General features: G+C 37.7%; 1 protein-coding gene across 1 annotated transcript in view; it reads right to left on the bottom strand.

Moving 5' to 3' along the window:
* Window positions 1-12,394, bottom strand: part of KLC1 (kinesin light chain 1) — a 43,741-nt gene extending 31,347 nt beyond the window's left edge. The window contains exon 1 of the mRNA XM_018082204.2: window positions 12,381-12,394. The gene's annotated coding sequence lies outside the window, so the exon portion shown is untranslated. The remainder of the gene's footprint in view (window positions 1-12,380) is intronic.
* Between the last annotated feature and the right edge of the window lie 117 nt (window positions 12,395-12,511).

Genomic DNA, 12,511 nt, shown 5'->3' with positions numbered 1-12,511 from the left:
TCATATACAAACGACTTAAGTGGCTGTTATCTTTAATCAGTTTAAGTATTTTGTTATTCATAAAACTTTCAAAACAGCTGCACTAATAATGCTTACATCACAATTTGTGCCTAAATTCTCCTACAGACACATCACAACTAGCTACTTAAGCTCTTCAACTCATATTTAAGGATCTCTTAAACATAAATAGCTTTTCCTACTCAGCTACTTTTAAGGAAGTGTCATTTTCCTGCAGATCACTTCAAAATATTCTTGGGCCAAAACACAAACATATGAATCCCTCTTTGCGTAGGAAAACCTATCAAGGAAGAATTTTATTCTAAAAAACCTACAAGATTTTTTTTCCTTGACTAAAGATTAGCACAGATCCGAAAGAAAAATAAACAAAACCATACCAGTTTGGGTTTTTTTCCTTGTGATGAATCCCTAAGGATTCCCTCTCTCTGTATTGATATTTTCATTATTTAATAGGTTTCAAGTACTAAAAGCTTGGGAGATAAATTTTTAATGTATCTAGTGTCTGATCATTATTGCTTCAAAACACAATTAAAAACAAATAAATTTCAAAACCCCCGAAGTCTAAACTGCTGTGTTAAGCCAAATTCTCCCTTGACTTTATCCACTGAATATACAGCTAGCAAGCAGCATAGCTGAAAATTACAGAATAATGTGTTTGCATAAAAGAAAATCATCTTCCTAACAGTAAAAGCTGCTACAAGACTGTCTCAAGCCATACCACTCATCTACGTGCACTGCAAATTCCACACAGTTACAGTATATACTGATTTGAGCTTTTTATATCTCTAGTATGTACCTATCAGGTCTCTGTTTTGTAACAATAATCAGTCTTTTCAGGGCTTTTAACCCGAATTTCACTCTTAGTTCCCCCTTAATTAAATGGTAAGGCTCAGCATCCTACATCTGCCATGTGCTTGCTTCAATTCTGTATGAGCTGCAAATTACAAATCATTAATTCCCTGCTCAGACCAAGAACACGTCTCATTACATCATGGAATGCACCATCTTCAAATACTACAGAGCTGCTTTAACTGCTAATCTTCATAATGTGGAAAACTGCCTTCTCAAACAATCCTCAAAGCATCACAGGCCTTGCAAGCACAAAAAGAAAATCACCAACAAAGGCAGGAGATGAAAAACAGTCTGTGGAGGGACTGAGTTGTGTGTCAAACACTGCATTAACTGCACTCTTCCCTAAAGCAACTCAGCCAAATGCAGAAACGACAAGAATGAATCACCCACGGATGCCTTTCATACATTTAGAAAGGTATTTGTCAAATGACTCGGATAACAAACACTCTGGTTTGAATATATCTGTTATCGTTTACAATCAGAAATCTCCAAGTCTGAAGGAACAATGATCACTTTCTTTTTTTTTAATATAAGATGTTAATTTCTCTTTCTCTGTGAGCCTATTTCTGCCATCACAAGTCACATTCCCATACATAAAGAAATTTATAATCTTTCTCTCTTTTGTTTGATTTGCCTTTATTTTATTCCAATACAATATCTCTAACCCCCCAAAAGAATAAAAGTAGCTTTTTCCTCTTGACATACTCAGGATTGTAGCTTTACTGCCAGTTCTATCCATCCATCACTCTTTTCATCATCTATATCTGAATCGACATAGAATAGAAAATCTGGAACTGCACCTGTAAACAGTGTCCTGTTGGAGGTCAGACTGAAGGCACACTCACTGACCCAGTTCTATAAACAGAATACTGCTGCACTTCTGCACTGCCTCAGGTTTCCAAATATGTATTCTCAGAAAGCATCCTCACAATTTAGCACTCAGGTAACACACGCTACATCAAAAACCACTCAGAGAGGACAATTAGCAGCACATCCTGGAGGCTGTGAATCACTGACCAGAGGCAGGTAAGATGATGGAGCTGCTCCTGACTAGCAACCAACATGAAGATACAGAGCAACTGCCCCTCTACCAAGGGGAGTCACTTTTTTCTACCAACTTCCTACTAACAAGTACCTGAATTTAAAAAAAAATCTTACTGTGCTCCTTCTGTCAGCCTTCAACTCTGAGCTAATACTGAATGCAGAAGTCTGACCTACTACTTGATTTAAAATGAAGGTATGCAAGGTAAATACTATAAAAAAGACATTTGTAGTCCTTTAATGTCAACAGCACATATTCCAGGAAAAGCTCAGGATCACATTCATAATTTGACCTATAACCCTTACCACCACAAGATGTTTGTGCTCGTAGGCAATCTGGACACTCATTCATAACTTGCAAAGTTTTAGTATTTATAAAGTTAAGTCCACCAATTTCTGAAGAAATGCCCAGTAAGCAGAGGACAGCTTGACTAAAAAGTGTAAAACACCAGAAAACTTCAATACAGGCAGAGATTTCCACCAGACTAACATGGGTGTTGCTTTTCTGTCAAGACTGCCAGCAGCAGCCTACTCTCCACATGGCATCAGTGGGAAGAGGCTGCACCGCAACAGCATCCATCTCTGAAAAACACTGTCAGGCTCTGGGAAACCCCAATGGTTATCAATAAGCCAATGCACTGCATTAAACTATGTTTAAGTGAAGAGGATTATGCACTCGTTTAGCTGAAGAACATAAGCCACTGTGTCTACCTTGATAAATCCTGGAATCTTCTAACGTTGGAGCCTGCCGTATAAAAAAATAAACCATACGTTTCAGGGGACATCTTGGGATTCTTTGGAAGATAAAAAAATTATTAAGGAGAAAAGCAGGATAACAAACTATATTTGCTAAAAAAAGAGATGATAGCAAAAATAGCTCCTATAAAACCCTTAGCAAGGGGGATGCTGACAATTCTCTTTGAGAAAGCACAAGCTAAGATGATTTGCACTGCTGAGAAAGTACAAGCTATGAAAATTTGCTCTGCTGCAGAGTCCTTTTATTTAGATTTCTATAGCTACTTTAACACTAGTGAAGCATATACTGTTTCTTAGCAATTGTATCTGGACTCTTACAGATAAATAACACTATTTTGAAATCAATACTTTTGCACATTTCAAGGATAACAGATAAAACCCCTTGAGAGTAATTTCAGCCCTCAGCCTGCCTTCTTTTGTAGTAAACTATTTTCATTAAAATTACTTCCTGCTGAAATGGTTAATTCAGAAAAAAATCCTCACACAGTATTAAAGCAGTCAGTGACATAAAAGTGTTCCGTAACTACACAGATTATTCTCCCTCTTAAAGAAAAGATTATGATGTCAATCCCTTGACAGTACTGCACTGAATAAACACTAGCTACTAGCTGGCATTGCAATTATCATGATACAGCAAATCTGTATCCTTTTAACTGCAGACAAGCCAGATGACTTGTCAATCTATTTCTAAAATCTCTTTTAGATTAAAGTATATATGGAATTCCCTAATGCTGCAGGCCAAATCCCACCTTGCTCCTCCTGCTCACATACTGCAGCAGACAGAGACCTGCACATGATGTGACTACCCCCCCTATTTGTGTAAAACAGATCAAGAGAAAGTATCCTCTTTCTGCCATATCCCACCAACTACATTTTACCTTTCTGAAGGCCTAAAAACAGATAGTTACTAAAACACAGAATAGTAACATGTCCTAAAATCAGCGTAGATTGTCTTTCTCTGAAAGGTGTCATCTGTTTAGATCCTACAATCAGTCCACATGTACCATAAGCAAGTAAAATGAACAAATTTATTCTCTGTATACATTCCCAAGCCCTTCTAACACCTCAGGTTTCAAATAAAGCTGGGTGTATATTAAGATCCTTCCATGCATTTGTTGGCACATCAAAGATTACTCTTCGTCAAAGTTGAAGCAAGCGCAAAAGGAATCTGACAGGCGTGTGTGTGTCTAAGGCAGTTTAGTAGACACAGTCAGGAGTCCAGAGCAACTGCACTAAAAACCACACTTTCAAGAAGGTACACCTGATCAACTCTTTTGTTAATTGAAGTTACTATCCTCTGTTACAGGCTGGTGGTACATAACTTCCTTACTCAAAATGTGAAACAGCATACCTACCCCTAAGACCTGTGGCAAGATCTAAACCCCAGTCTTTTCCAGAGCTAAAAAACCAAATACAAACCTCTTTCACTGCTTGGTAGTGTTGGGCAAAGACCTCTACTGCTGATTTTTAAGATTTTAGTTATGTCCATGCAATCTCTGAACATGCAAAGGCTGCAAATCGCAAGGTCTCTGAGCCCTTGGAGCAAGGGAGTTGCCTCCTTTCTGTACCACTGCTGTGTCAACAGCAAACAGCATCTGCTGGGCTCCTTCAAAGCAAGCACTTCCTTAGTTTCTGCAAGGACAAACAAACACTTCCAAGCTGCCACCAATGGACCTCGAGAAAGTAGAGCTTTCTGCCTTCCCTAAAATGCTGACAACATACCAGTCTGGGCCACAGAGGATTTGCCTTCTGCTTATGACAAAACCACCCACCTCACTGGATCATTTTAACAAAATGACAGTGACTGTATTAAGAGTAGTTACATAAAAACAGAATAAACATATTTAAATGCACCAGAAGGTAGAAGTTTAATCACTTAAAAAGCAATTACATTTACCTTTAGTTATTAAAAAGGCTTGTCACAAGAATCAAAGACACATCAGGAAAAATCAAGGCTAATTGTTCAAAAAATTGTATTGTAGTTTAGTATTTTGTAGTTACAAAGACATGCTTCATAAATAATGTACGTTAAGTGGATTGAAGGAAAAATTGACTGTATTTTTAAAAAAATACTGTCAAGACAGTTTGTGCTACAAATCCATCATCATTATCAAATTCCACAGTTTTTCCCTCAATATTCCATGAATCTACATCTCTTTCTGTGTGAAAATGGCACTTGGTTCTTCATGGACTTGCCAACTCATGCAACCATGTCTTCAGTGAAGTGTTTTGGTAAGACTGATTCTACCTCGTGAGAGAGTCTGAGCCTGGGATAGAGGGGCACAGTAAAACCAAAAGCATTTTCAAAGCGAATTTTAAGCTGTCAGTAGTGTAGACAAAACATTCTTTGAGCTTGCCTCTAGTCCTTTCATTTTGCAGTGTTATTTTTGGACAAGAACTGCTTTATTGACTAACGAAAGTAAGCATCCAATTACGTTATCTATTTATCTAAGCTCTAAATAGCACTTAGGTAAAAGCACAGGAATGTTCCCATCAAATCAGACTTCCATAATACATTAAAAACTCCATCAGCTACCACTTACTAACATCAGATCCATAATCTTAACCAAATCTACTTTTAATAGCACACCTAAAAACATCTAAAAATGCATTCAGGAAGGGCAGAGAGGGCCACATCTTGTCTTGTATCATTGGAATTATGTGGGAAACTTTGCTGACAATTTACTGTGAGTACAGATTACGTTGCTTTTACACGCTTGAGGACATCAAAGAGAAGGGTTATTTGAACTGAAACAAGAAAACCAGCAATTTCTTCTGCAGACATAAAAGGAACATCCACTAACATTGTTTCAGCACACACTAGCCTTTAGGTTTAACAAGTCCTTAAATCTGGTTTTGAAGCTATCTAATAGTTTACATTTTAAGATGCATAAACTGTGTAGGGTCTTCCTTTGAGCTTTAGGAAGAACAGCTTCCTCTGCTTATCCTGCTATTAAAAAAAAGAAATACAAAACCACTAACCTAATTCTTACGAAATTACTACAGAAAAAGTTTCACAATTAAATTGTTCAGGCATTAATATTAAGAAGAAATGAATGCAATCCCATAAAATATTACATCAAATTGATACTTTTGATGGCAATCACCAACTATCAGACTAATTTTTTCTATACCTTACATACTTAATTTCATAGATAGCATAGAAAATGATGCAATCATCTAGAAAAAGAACCTCGTATCACTCACTGTTTCTTACCTACTACTGCAGAGAGCTGATTTGGAAATAACTTCCTTTTAAGTACTCCATAATCTGCAGGTCTTACTCAGATGGTCTGAACTTTACTGGGCCAGGATGTCCAGCAGGCCCTAACCCAGCATTTTACAAATGCACCTTAACATTGTGTGCACTCACACCTGAGGACCAAACCATAATTCCAGCCCCCTCTCCAGTGATCTTTCACATTTGTGATTTATCTTAGCTAGTGCTGGGCAATGGGTGACCCTTTGGGACTCGTGAAATCCTTGCTGTGGTAACACCACTAGTGTGGCAGTCCCCACCATCCTGCTGCAGCACAACACTCTTCTGGTGGACTGACATAGAACAAGAGCACACACTAACTGGAAAATAAACACAAAAGAAGCTTAAAGTTACGTTTTAGTGCTATTTCTTAAACCATCTCACTTGGATGAACATGTTTTGAAAGCATCCTCCTCCAAAGGATGGCAGAACAGTGGCTTCCCAAAACAGCTGTGCCATTAAAAGCACCATATCATGTGCTGGCACGTATTGCTTCATGTGCAGCCAGACTACAGGCTGAGAGAAAAAAAAGGAAAAGAAAAAAAAAGCCAGTGAGCATATTTTCAGGCCATTTGTTATCATAACAAATGGGTGGGGATCAAAATTCAATGGCCACACAAATTACCAGCAGTCACTGTAACTCAAACCCCACTGACTGCTGCTTTCAAAACTGTGATGTGCATCTTTGCTTCCCACCTGCATTCTGCACACACTCCAAACTCAAGAAATTTTTTCTTAAGTTAAATGATGTATTTTAACAATAATTTAAGTGTCTGCTAAAATCAACATGCAGAATATAATCTTTACTTAAAAGTACTGGGAGAGATATTTCTACTAACTGAATAAAAAATATTTAAAAGCAAAGTAATTGATTCATTAATCTGCCTTTATCTCTTTTCTGAACAATGGAAAGGAGATGTAATTAAGTAACATCAAATTACTCTGATTCAAAGTCACCCTGTGGTGCCTCTTGTCTTTTCATAAGGTATAGAATGGACAACCAATTAAAAAATAATGACAAAATCTGGCTATGACATCTTTTAGTACCATAACAAAACATTGCATGTCATATCTGCACTATATCTTAAGACTTTGGGAATGCCAACCAAGGACCAGTATCCTGCATTCCAGAATGCTCCCAGACCAGAATCTTACGAAGCAGTTTTATCACATCCTCTCTGTTAAACATAATTCTGCCTTACAATAGGCACAGTGATCAGGTTAGCACACCAAACCCTTCCAATATATATCATTCCTCAAAAATAACATGTCTTCCTGAGGATTCATTCATTCATACCTCTAGCAAGACTTCTGGGTCACTATCATTTATGCCTAACACACTTCCAAACATCATCATAACTCCTGCACCCCTCTGTGTTTCAGTACAGTAACAGTCATTATACTGAATGCAACTGGGCTACTACATCCAGGGAAACTGTAAATATAAACAACAGCACATTCTTGTATCTTATTGCCTTCTATGTACAGAGGAATTTAGAGACAGAAATGGTCATAGAGTCATCTGGTCTGGCTTCGTGCAAACACCAAACCATGAGCATTTGTTCACTCACCAAGGCTATGGCCAGAGATAATAACCTGGTGATGCTCCTCATCCAGCCATACATTTCATTCACATCCCCCAACATCCTAGCACAAGCACTCCTGTCCATAATAAATCAAAAACAAGATTTTTGTGTCTTTTAACTGGATTATTTTTCAGTCAGAAATGAGGGGACAGAAAAGGAAAAGGTCCAGGACACAAACACTCAAAATACACCTATTTTCCCAGGCTGCCAAGCAGTGAGATGTGCTGGTAGAACAGGGACATGGAACAAGCTGCAGGCCTGTGGAACTATATAAACCAGCTCTGAAAGAGAAAAACAGTTCAATTATATCCTTAGAGATCAATTATATACTCCTATTCTGTGAGCAGAAGCATTTTAGGAGGTTGTAGTCCTCCTCCCAGCTCAAGCCTGTAACCTCTCCTATACCCTCACAGATGACCATCCCACTAGTTGCATTAAAATGACTACACACTGCCAACCTCTGCACTGAGGGGCAGGGAGGAATCCCACATCTTTAATCAACCCTTCTCCCTCCAAACACACCCTAAATACGATTGGGGGCAGGGAGCAAGGAGGAACATCCAGTTTAAGCACACAAACAAATGAAACATTAAAGGTGGGGGTACAGTAAAACCCACACCTGCCAAAGACAGGAGGGATGACAGGTAACAGCAGCCTCTCTGAAATGGAAGCTGCCCAGACCAGAAGAGAAAGACAGAACCACGACTTCCCTGTGCTATTCACCCATTGTTTGATAAAGGAACATCCACAAAAGCACTTAATCTTAAAACACACTATTCTATCCAGGAAAAAAATAAACCACCCCAACACAACTGTGCTCCTCCCCTGCCAGTCCCTAATCTGTATGACATGGTTTGCAAATCATTCAGCTACTGTCAGCTGGAAGGAGCAAACTCAAGATACAGGAGGAATGCAGTTACTGCAATCCCTTACTCAAAGCTTCCAACCACCACGCTCTGCACTGTGGAGTGGCACACGTACAAATAATACCACGTTGCCAGCTATCTTAATTTTTTGTTAACATTTAACTACTTAACTACTACATACAAACACTGATAAGAATTAAGATAAACAGTTATCTGATAATTCTGAGAAATATAAGTATTGTCCTTTAAAAAGACTAACTTGTAGATACAACTTTTTAAGTAGTACCAAAAAGTTGGTTTACATCAGACATTTCTTGAACTTCTGAATATTAATAAGTGCAACATTAACTTTTCAAATAGTTTGTCGGGGTACATCACACCGAGTATAATTAGCCACACCCCAACCCTACAGATATGTAAGGAAGCCTGCACTACCTACTAGACTGGTTACATCTTTTGCTCTAGTCACTTTAAAATTTAATAAAATCACTTATAGTTCCGACATAATCCCAGAAACAAAATCTGAACACAATGAATGGGGTTTATGGCAGAATCTAAAAGAACTAAAATAGGAAACTGCTCACTTTTTAGTCTATCTGCAAAAGGTATTTTACTGCTTTTACCTGTAAGCATGAATTGATGTTGAGAAACCATATACAAAATCTGTACATTTAAGTAGATAGAGGGAAAGCATATTTGGAACATAAGATGACTTCCTAATTTTGAAAAAGAAACATAACCAACAAACAATAATTTGACAAAATAAACTCATTTTTATTCTACAAAAATGCCAAAACACAGCTTCCATGAAGAGTAAAGATTGTTCCTGATTGCACTAAAAAGAGTTAAAGAGCAGAATCCCTGGGAGATAAGCTGGATTCAAAGAAACAAAAAGTGATTAAATCAACACACAGATACTATTACTTGCATTTGTTTTCTTAGCCAACTGAATCTGAAGAAACTGTCAAACTACCACACATTCATTTTCTCTATACATCAACAGAAATTAGCATATCTAGTGTTAAATGTGCTTTAGTGTTCACCCTTCGTTCACATTCCCAAACATATCATGGGTACTAAAAGCACAAATGCGTCCTTAGTCATTAGTAAGTATATTAATTGTCTAGCACAAAAGAACCTCAAATATAGTGTCATCTTATGCCTGATGACTACAAAGCACCTCACATAAAACCCTGTGGAAATAATTCCTCTATCATTGAAAGCATCTGTAATTCTGATTCTGATCCTCATAACAAAGTGCCCAATTTAAGTCCTGTAAAATGATGGCAACAAAAGTATTTTAGCAAGTCTAGTCAGCATAACTGCACCTTTTTCTGGTCGGGTATTTATCAAGGCATTTTTCAAAAGAACCACACTTTCTTCTACACCCTGCTTTCAGAAAGGAAAACATTTCACTAAAGAAAATATTGGGAAAGCCTTAATACCTCAAAAATACTTGAAGCTGATTGTGACTCAGGATAACTATTACAACCAGTTCTATTTTGAAGTCAAAGAGATTTCTTTTTAGAATCAACAATCTGTCTTTGGCTGGTACTTGGTTAAAACAAAGTACGTATTAGACATTATGTTTGTTATGCCTTTGTTTGAAGGAAAATGAGAGTTAACATTGAAAAATAAATATTTTTCTAAACTTTGGCCATGGTAAACATAATGTTCTTAGAAAACAAATAGAAATACTTAGGAAACACAAAGTATTATGGAGGCTGAATTAAGAGAAAAGTCTGTGACTACTCATTTTATTGCAATGATGATGGAATTGGTCCATTTTTATAATAGTTGTGTCATACTGAACAACACCCAGGAGGCAGACTGACTACAAAGGATGTTTATTTAACTAGACCTAGCACGCTTGTCCCCATCACTATCTGTTACTCTGCTCTTCAACATTAAATACAGAAGTATATTCTGCTTACTTACAAATTTACCCAAATTTCCGTATTTGTCGCTCCTCTTACAAAAACATTATTTTACAAGTATTTGTACACCAAATTGAGTTTTAACATAATCAGGAGCTATGCCTCTGAAGTGATGCTGTTAATCCCAGGGTAAATCCAATTGCATGTCTGCCAGAGGAGTCAAACAGAGGAAGAAATGAAAGAGTAACTGCACAAGCCCACATCTCAAGAGAAACAGAAGCTGCATTAAATGGACTCAGAATTGAATATGAGGCTACAATATCTCCCCAAACTCCCAATTAAATGGCATACATAGGTATGTGTGTATACACAAAAAGATACACAGAGAGATGTGCACTGTATGAGCAGCACAGAAGTGAGGTGTTTCTGACATTAATATGGGAAGTTCTTCATAAATGCAGGAAGCAGCAATTGCTCTTATATGCCTAAAGTTTCTGTACAGCGTATTTTGAATCTTGTATGTCAAAAACATTCAGAAGATTGTATTCTGGACTCCTGCATATTTAATTAAAAACTGTCTATGTGATTCTTCTTTTGTCAAACACATACCTTTTAAAAAATTTCTTTCCATTAACAAGGCACTGTTAAGCATATCATAGGGATTTGACAAACAGTACATGAGGCTATTTTACAAGACCCTTGGAGGACAACTTTATTCTCTTTTTTAATTACATATGGTAGCAGGTGAAGGGAATCTAAGCCTGAACTGCTATTAAAATTTTTGATTACTAGAATTGTCCAGCTCCATCATCATCCTTCAGAAACATGACGGTTGCCAAACTTTAACTGCAACATGATGCAGAAGTGATACTGCACTGACTGGCGAGTTTCAGGAACAGACCATTTAGATTCCCTGCATTTACCCAAATGCATCTGCATTATATAAAACGAGCATCTCAATGGAACTGTTAGAGTTCTCCATATCCGTTGTAATTTCAGGGAAAAGGTCCTCTTAAACCATGTGGTCACAAAAATTATTGAGCAAGTGACTTACAAGGTCTTCTGCTCAGACTCACCAGATGGATCAGCTTTCTCTCTGCTGCCAGTAAATGCTGAATGTGTAACTTCCAATTGTATCTGTAATCCTAGGGTTATAATATCCTCTATCGTGTTTCGCTGAAGCTTTGGAATTCATACTCAATTACAGCTATTTTCCAAAAGAGTTTTAAACCAACTGTGCATTCAAAAAGGTGTTGCTTTCAGTTTTTGGTTTGTTTTTTTTTTTAATTAAAATGCTGTCTAAAATCTCGAAGGTTCGTTTTTAGCTTCCAGTGCACATCCTTTGCACCTAAGTTTGCTATTTACGTGACATTTGCTATTAAGCAAATGCAAAAGTGGAAGTGAAAGAGACAATTACTTGGCAGAGTAATTGTTGCAAAACCTCCTGCCAATCGCAAAACGGCAAAAAATTATATTCTAACCGTTTTAGTTTTATGTATTTTTATGTATAACCATGAAAGCATTTTATATCCTGAATGACACTGGCTCGCAATTTTGCTGTTCAAAGCAAACTATAAAAATAGACTTTAGTTTTTTGCTAGCTAGTTTTACTTTCTGAGTCTGTATTTTGGTTCCATGACCAGTATTTGAGTATTAATGCTACATTTACATCACATCCCCTGATGTAAATCATTAGCAGGGGGAAAAAAACCAGCGTAACAGCACCATCATTTGATTTAGTAGCCTTCAAAAAGTCAGGCGATAGCATTACACTAGGTGATGCCACCTTGGTCATTAAAATATGCTTCAATGTGCCTAGAACATAGAATTCAATAAGGTGTCAAGAAGTTCCTCCCTGTGATTACAGACAACTGCTATGCAGATCTACAAATCTGGCATCTTGTTACCTAAAAATACGAGAAGGACGAAGAAAAAACGAGTAAGGTTTTAAAGCCTCTTTCTAATTAGTCTGCCCTAAAGATGCAGTTATCATTTAAATCAGTTGTGTATTTTTGCTAGGATAACGTATCCCTCATCAATGTTTTCCTTATTTTAGAGGTGTAGAAACCCGGCCAAGTCCCAAGTCTACGAATCGCCTCCGACTACAGCACGGCAGGTGACCTACAATGTACAAATCCGGTCACTATGTACAAAGCCTGAGGAAGACCTATCCCGGCCTCGCCTTCCACCGATTCCGAACGGGCAGCAGAATGACCCCCCTGGGCCGGGGGAGGCGCAGACAAAGCGCCGCACGCC

Source organism: Manacus vitellinus, unplaced genomic scaffold, assembly GCF_001715985.3.
Source record: "Manacus vitellinus isolate BGI_N305 unplaced genomic scaffold, ASM171598v3 scaffold_6_pilon, whole genome shotgun sequence".
NCBI lineage: Eukaryota > Metazoa > Chordata > Aves > Passeriformes > Pipridae > Manacus > Manacus vitellinus.
The sequence above is the reverse complement of the archived record's forward strand: the minus strand, read 5'-3'. Positions and strand labels throughout refer to the sequence as shown.